This window comes from Perca flavescens, chromosome 7, assembly GCF_004354835.1.
Source record: "Perca flavescens isolate YP-PL-M2 chromosome 7, PFLA_1.0, whole genome shotgun sequence".
In the NCBI taxonomy this organism is placed as follows: domain Eukaryota; kingdom Metazoa; phylum Chordata; class Actinopteri; order Perciformes; family Percidae; genus Perca; species Perca flavescens.
Window position 1 is genome coordinate 30,722,141 of NC_041337.1, and position 5,671 is coordinate 30,727,811.

Sequence of the window (5,671 nt, forward strand, 5' to 3'; positions counted from 1 at the left end):
AAATGCTAATTCAAAGCCAAGTCTCCCCCATGGTCTCTCCTCTTGTCTTCTCCCTTCGCGGGAAACTGACTCAGAGAATAAGATGACCAGACTAGGCTTCACAAAACACGAGGAGTGTATCAAGTTACTGAAACTGGATGCATATTCTATTCTATTTCAAAAGATATAGTTTTGCCGTATTTTATATCGATTGTCTCTGGTAATGTGTTTTTGGAACTGTTCACTCTTCTCCACCTTTGTCTGCATTTGAGAACAGCAACAGACTATTATTGGCTGCACGAAAAAGCTTCCACATGGCTTATTATTAAAGACATGTTGCACGACGAGACACGTACAACCTGAGAGCAGTTCATCAATTGCATTCCAGCTATTCTTACCCCCTGCCATTTAGCCTACCTGATTATTTGCACATTAAGCACAGAGTTTTATTAGTTGAAGTGAAGACTATGGGCTTTATTTGAGTTGCCTGACAATGCCTCTCAACTGGCTGCGCATCAAAGCGCGCTCGGGAGAATAGATGCATTCCTCGCATTCTTTCAAATTGGGTGGCCGCGTCTGCAGCCGTTCACAGGATGTGGGAAACTAGTGATAAAAGACTTCCATTTACTCCCCACCCCCCTCACCCCCCTCCTCCTCTCTCTCTGCTCCTCCTCTCTCCGCCCTCATTTTCCCGCTCATGTTATTGTCTGAATGGCATGCTCTCTCTCTCTCTCTCTCTCTCTCTCCTTCCCCTGCCTAAATTAAATTCTGTTTTCCTTTGAGATTCCATGGTAAGTTGTAAACCATCATAATATGTGATAGGTTTGGTATGTGTGCATGCAGATGTTTGAATGTATCTTATCTATTCTAAGGACTTTCTAGAGACCAGTCAGTTTAAGATGATATGGTCTCACAGTAAAACCTAGCTTAGAATGGGCACAACTGTCACACAGAGGAATTGGAGCCAGGAATTTGGGAATCTATTAGGAGCATGTGCCATAAAAAGTGTAGTTTAAGAGTAAACTGTTCCAACTGAAATAGATGCTCATGCTGTGTAAGCACAAAAAGTGTTTAAAAGGTATTCACTATGATGTACAGGGGGTTTATCCTTGGGCAAACGTGTCTGTATGCTCATGGTTGTTCCAGTGTCATGAAAGTTTGTTCATTGTTTGAATAAAGCTGCACTTGATTTGTAATCATCAGACTGGTCGTCATCTTTGAGGTCTCCCAACATCATTTCTGAATCATCATCCGATATCAATATGTGACAACGTCTCTCCATCAAGCTGGAGGAAAGGTGGATTCATAAAAAAGGGGGGTTCATAAGGAAGACATGTTTAATTATAATTTATTTATTTTGATGGAAAAGTCTCGCAACTTCACTATATTAGTAAATAATAATAAAGATTAATCTTGTCAATCGTCCATTCTTATAATCACTTTGCTCACTTTGCATGTAAAAGTAATCCACGACACTGTCCATGAAACGATCTGCAAACAAAAAACAAAAGGCCTAATAGAAACCTACACCATCTTGGTCATAAAGTAGCCTAGCCTACTTGTAAAAAAAAAGTAAGTGAACTGTTTGCAGGTCACCATGGCTGATCATGGGGTGTTCATACTTGCTTTATGGATGCCCTGGGCAAATTACTTTAATACCTCTGAAATGTTTGATGAAAATCAGGTGCTAAACTACTCCTGAGTGTCACTGATTAATCACCACGTGTGAAAGTGCTAGTTAAAATAATGGAATAGATTGTAGCTACACTGAAACCAAAGCACGTGTGTGTGTGTGTGTGTGTGTGTGTGTGTGTGTGTGTGTGTGTGTGTAGGCCTTAGTAAAAGTTGAGCAGACGATTTAGTTTATTTTCAGCAGAGGTGGAAAGAGTAAAAAAAAAAAAATCTACCTAAGTAAAAGTACTATTACTTTGATGAACTTTTACTAAAGTACAAGCACAATTACCGGTATAAAAATCTACTCAAGTAAAAGTGAAAAGTAGCTCATTTAAAATGCACTCCGAGTAAAAGTTACTTAGTTGCTTTTTGATAGCAGGGGGGGATATATACTTTTTTATAATTATACTTATTTAATATCCTATTTATAATTATACGTATAATTATGTCTTTTGCGATTTGAAAAGGGCACAAAGCCAAATTGAGCTTTCCATTTCAGTTTGTTGACACTTCGCCAACGCAATGTTAGAGACCTTTTTAATTGACTTTCTGTGATTTAAAATGTAGCAAAGAACAATGCTTCAAACTAAACTAAGTAAAAGTAAAATTACAGAATTTAAAAACTACTTTAAAAAGTTAGAGTACAAAAAAAACTACTCAATTACGGTAACGTTACGTGATTAATTGTAATTCGTTATTTTCCACCTCTGCTTCTTAGGGAGGTCTTATTGCTCTTCATGTTACTGAATTCACAGCTTAATACGTGGAACTAAGATGTTGTTAGGCTACAGTAGTAACACTATAGTAATAGTAGTTTAAGCACGAGTGGTTTCATAGTGTCCTGAAAGGTCCAGAGAGCATGTGCGCTGGGTTCATGCTCAGTCAGAGGCGTAGGACAGGTGTGTGAAAATGGAGAGGTCCAAAGCAATGAGTGCAAAAGTGCCCACAGGCCTATGAAATGCCACCAGTGAGCGCATCTCTGTGGGGCTGCAGATATCCCTGCTGCCTGCATGATCAGCAGGGCTCCAATGACATGTCATCTAACCCCAACTGTCAGAAGGACAGATTATTAGTTGCACAGCTCGCTTTGGAGCCAGCTGCTCAGTCCAATCTCCTGAGGAGAGGGCAACAGGTTCTTATCCTGTAAAGCAGGATGTCACCGTTTTTATGTCAGTGATCACTAACTAGATCCGTATAGTGCAGCCCCCCATATCTGATCAGCTGTTGCCACGGTCACTCAAGTTTGCCCCCTTTTCTGTTACATCTCGGTGCTGCGCTGCACAGCAGCACACCGAAACCTTGGAGGTCGAAAGGGAAGATTTGGCTTACGTAATACTTTCATGCAGTACTTCCTCTTTCTAGATAAATAAAAACTCTGCCCACAAGACATTGTTGACAACACCAAACTTATGTTTGACTCTAATCAATATGTGCACAATCCACTGGAATATATTAGGTTTTTCATTTGGAAATACATGTTGTGACATTCGATTGAGAAATGCTGACGTGGGTTGTAGCAATTATAATTCGCTTTGGATAAAAGCATCAGCTAAATGACATGCAATGTAAAATGTAATTGTGCACATTTCATGAACACAAATTTTGACTTCAAAACACATACATATCTACTCTAAGCAGCTTACATTCCAGATGATCTTGATACTGTAAGTTTCCTTTTTGTGCAACATTGTGTCCTAATCGATGTTGCAAACTAAATGCCATAAACTCTGTTATCTCTAGCTGACCCTTCAGTAATACCCTTGACCTGACACTCCACCTCCGCCCTTCATCACAGTCATAACACTTCCTTAGTAACATATTAGCCACCTTAAGTACACAGTTTCTTCTCAGGAAGAATGACTCACTTTTCCCCATGTGGCCTGATAGATTCTGCCCAAGACTTCTACTGTCTTTCTGTCTCTCTGCCTCTCTCCTTCACTCCTCTCTGTCTTTCTGGATGTCATAAAAAAGGCCCAGCCCCTTCTCTGCACTCAAAACACTTGTTCATCCATCAATCATGATTGCGAACCATTCACCTCTCCAGCTGTCCTCAGATCCCACCTGCTGCCACTCTGTAAGTGGCAGGACAAATAATCACGGAGGTGAAGGAGACAAGTGTAGGCTTGCACAGAGTGTTTGATGGCTCCTGATTCCCCCAGCCCCAATGGATTGAACAATGGCTAATGGATAGAACATGACCTCTGCACTCCCATGAATTAATAGTTTAACCTGTTTTCCCCTGTATTTCCCATTTTAACCTGTATTTAATGGATTTTAATTTTTGTTTCAACTTGTTTTGTATTTTATGCTTTGTACTTGTTAGATAACAGCTCTAGGTAGTTTATGTCAATGCGCACAGGTCTTTTTTTTAATTATTTTTTATTTTTTTTTAAAGATGCGTAGTGCTGTCAAGGGTTAATGGACTTTTTCTGAAATGTTCCCCTGAGATGGTTTTAAAGCTATAGTGTGTAGTTTCTATCACCCCCGTGAGGAATTCTATGTAATGACAACAACACTGTCCACATGATACAAGCCTTCCGTGATCAAGCACACACCCCCACCCTTCCTCCACGCAGTTGCTAGTAGCCAAGGAGGACACGGAGGATTAAAAAAACATGATGGACTCTTCAGAAGAGGTAATTATCTTCACTCGAGCTTCTGCGCGGGAAAGTCACCAAACGACACAATCTTCTGAACATAGCCATACTGAGAAATACAGAGAGTTTTATGGAGCTGATAGTCTTAATTAGCTTTGTAACTCATTTGGTGATGGCTTGAATGTAACGGACGTTCATTAATTTCAAAAAGTTACGCACTAAAGCTTTAACACAGACAGCTTTTTCATTCCTAACTTTAGCACATACAGGCAGGCAGGTGATACATCTCAGAGCTGCGGGTGTGTAAATACTACTAAGTAAAGGATAATTGCTGTTTTTATATTATGATTGATTGAGGCTGCGTGAGCCTCCAATGGCCTGGAATAGCCTTTCAACTGTCATGATGTCAATGCAGATTAATTAGGTTGTCTTAATACAGTGGTTTTTTCCTTGGCGCTCCCCCTACTTATGTCTAAGAAAAGCTGAGCCCCCCAACGAAACCGAAGTTGAGGTAACTCTTAAGATAGAGCCTTACTTTCTCTTTTGATACAGAGGAGTTATCAGCACTTTTACATTTCTCCGCCATGTTTCATTCATAAAATAGTGATGGCGTGGCGGCAGGACAAACGAGGATGATAGCAGCTAGCAGCTGACCTGATGACAGTCCCAGGTTAAAAGGTCCCGGAGGTTTGGCCTACTAAGTAGCCTGCCTACAATTTTAAGCGACAACAAACATATATCGTTTTTATACAGACTTTTGTATACATTCTATATTTTGTGTATTATCATAATTTGTTTAACATATATAACAAATATTTGTTTTTTTACCTCAACCTTAAACCAGATAAAGACTTGCGCAAACCCTGTGATCTTTGCCGCCCCCCTAAGGGGTGCCCGGACCCCAGGTTGGGAACCACTGTCTTAATAGATAGGTTTGAATGACAAATTTCTTCTTTTTTTTTTTGCATGATTCCAATGCAGTAATTACACTTCATATATGCATCAGGGTTAATGTGCTCATGTAATAATATATGCATGTATTAATGATAGAAATATGAACTAGAAAATAGGCTACATTCTTCTAAATCAAGCTTTTGTGTCTGTATAAATCTAACCATTAATCCATCACCTTCTGAAGTGCTAATGTTAAATCACTCAAAGCACCTTAAAAGTTACTGGCAGGCTCTTCTCTGACAGCCCGTCAGCCTCGATATGTGATGAGCTATGCACTCTGCAGAAATGGAAGGAACCAGTTGTCTCGGTGTGCTGGGTGCCTTGACAGTGATTGACAAACATTACCCAACCATAATTAGAGGAGGGTCGTAACACTGCCCTGCAGCTCAGCAGGTCTCAGACAAACAAAACAAACAAAGCCCACCCATAGAAAGCTGTGTTGATTGGGTTGCCAGACAGAGAGGCCT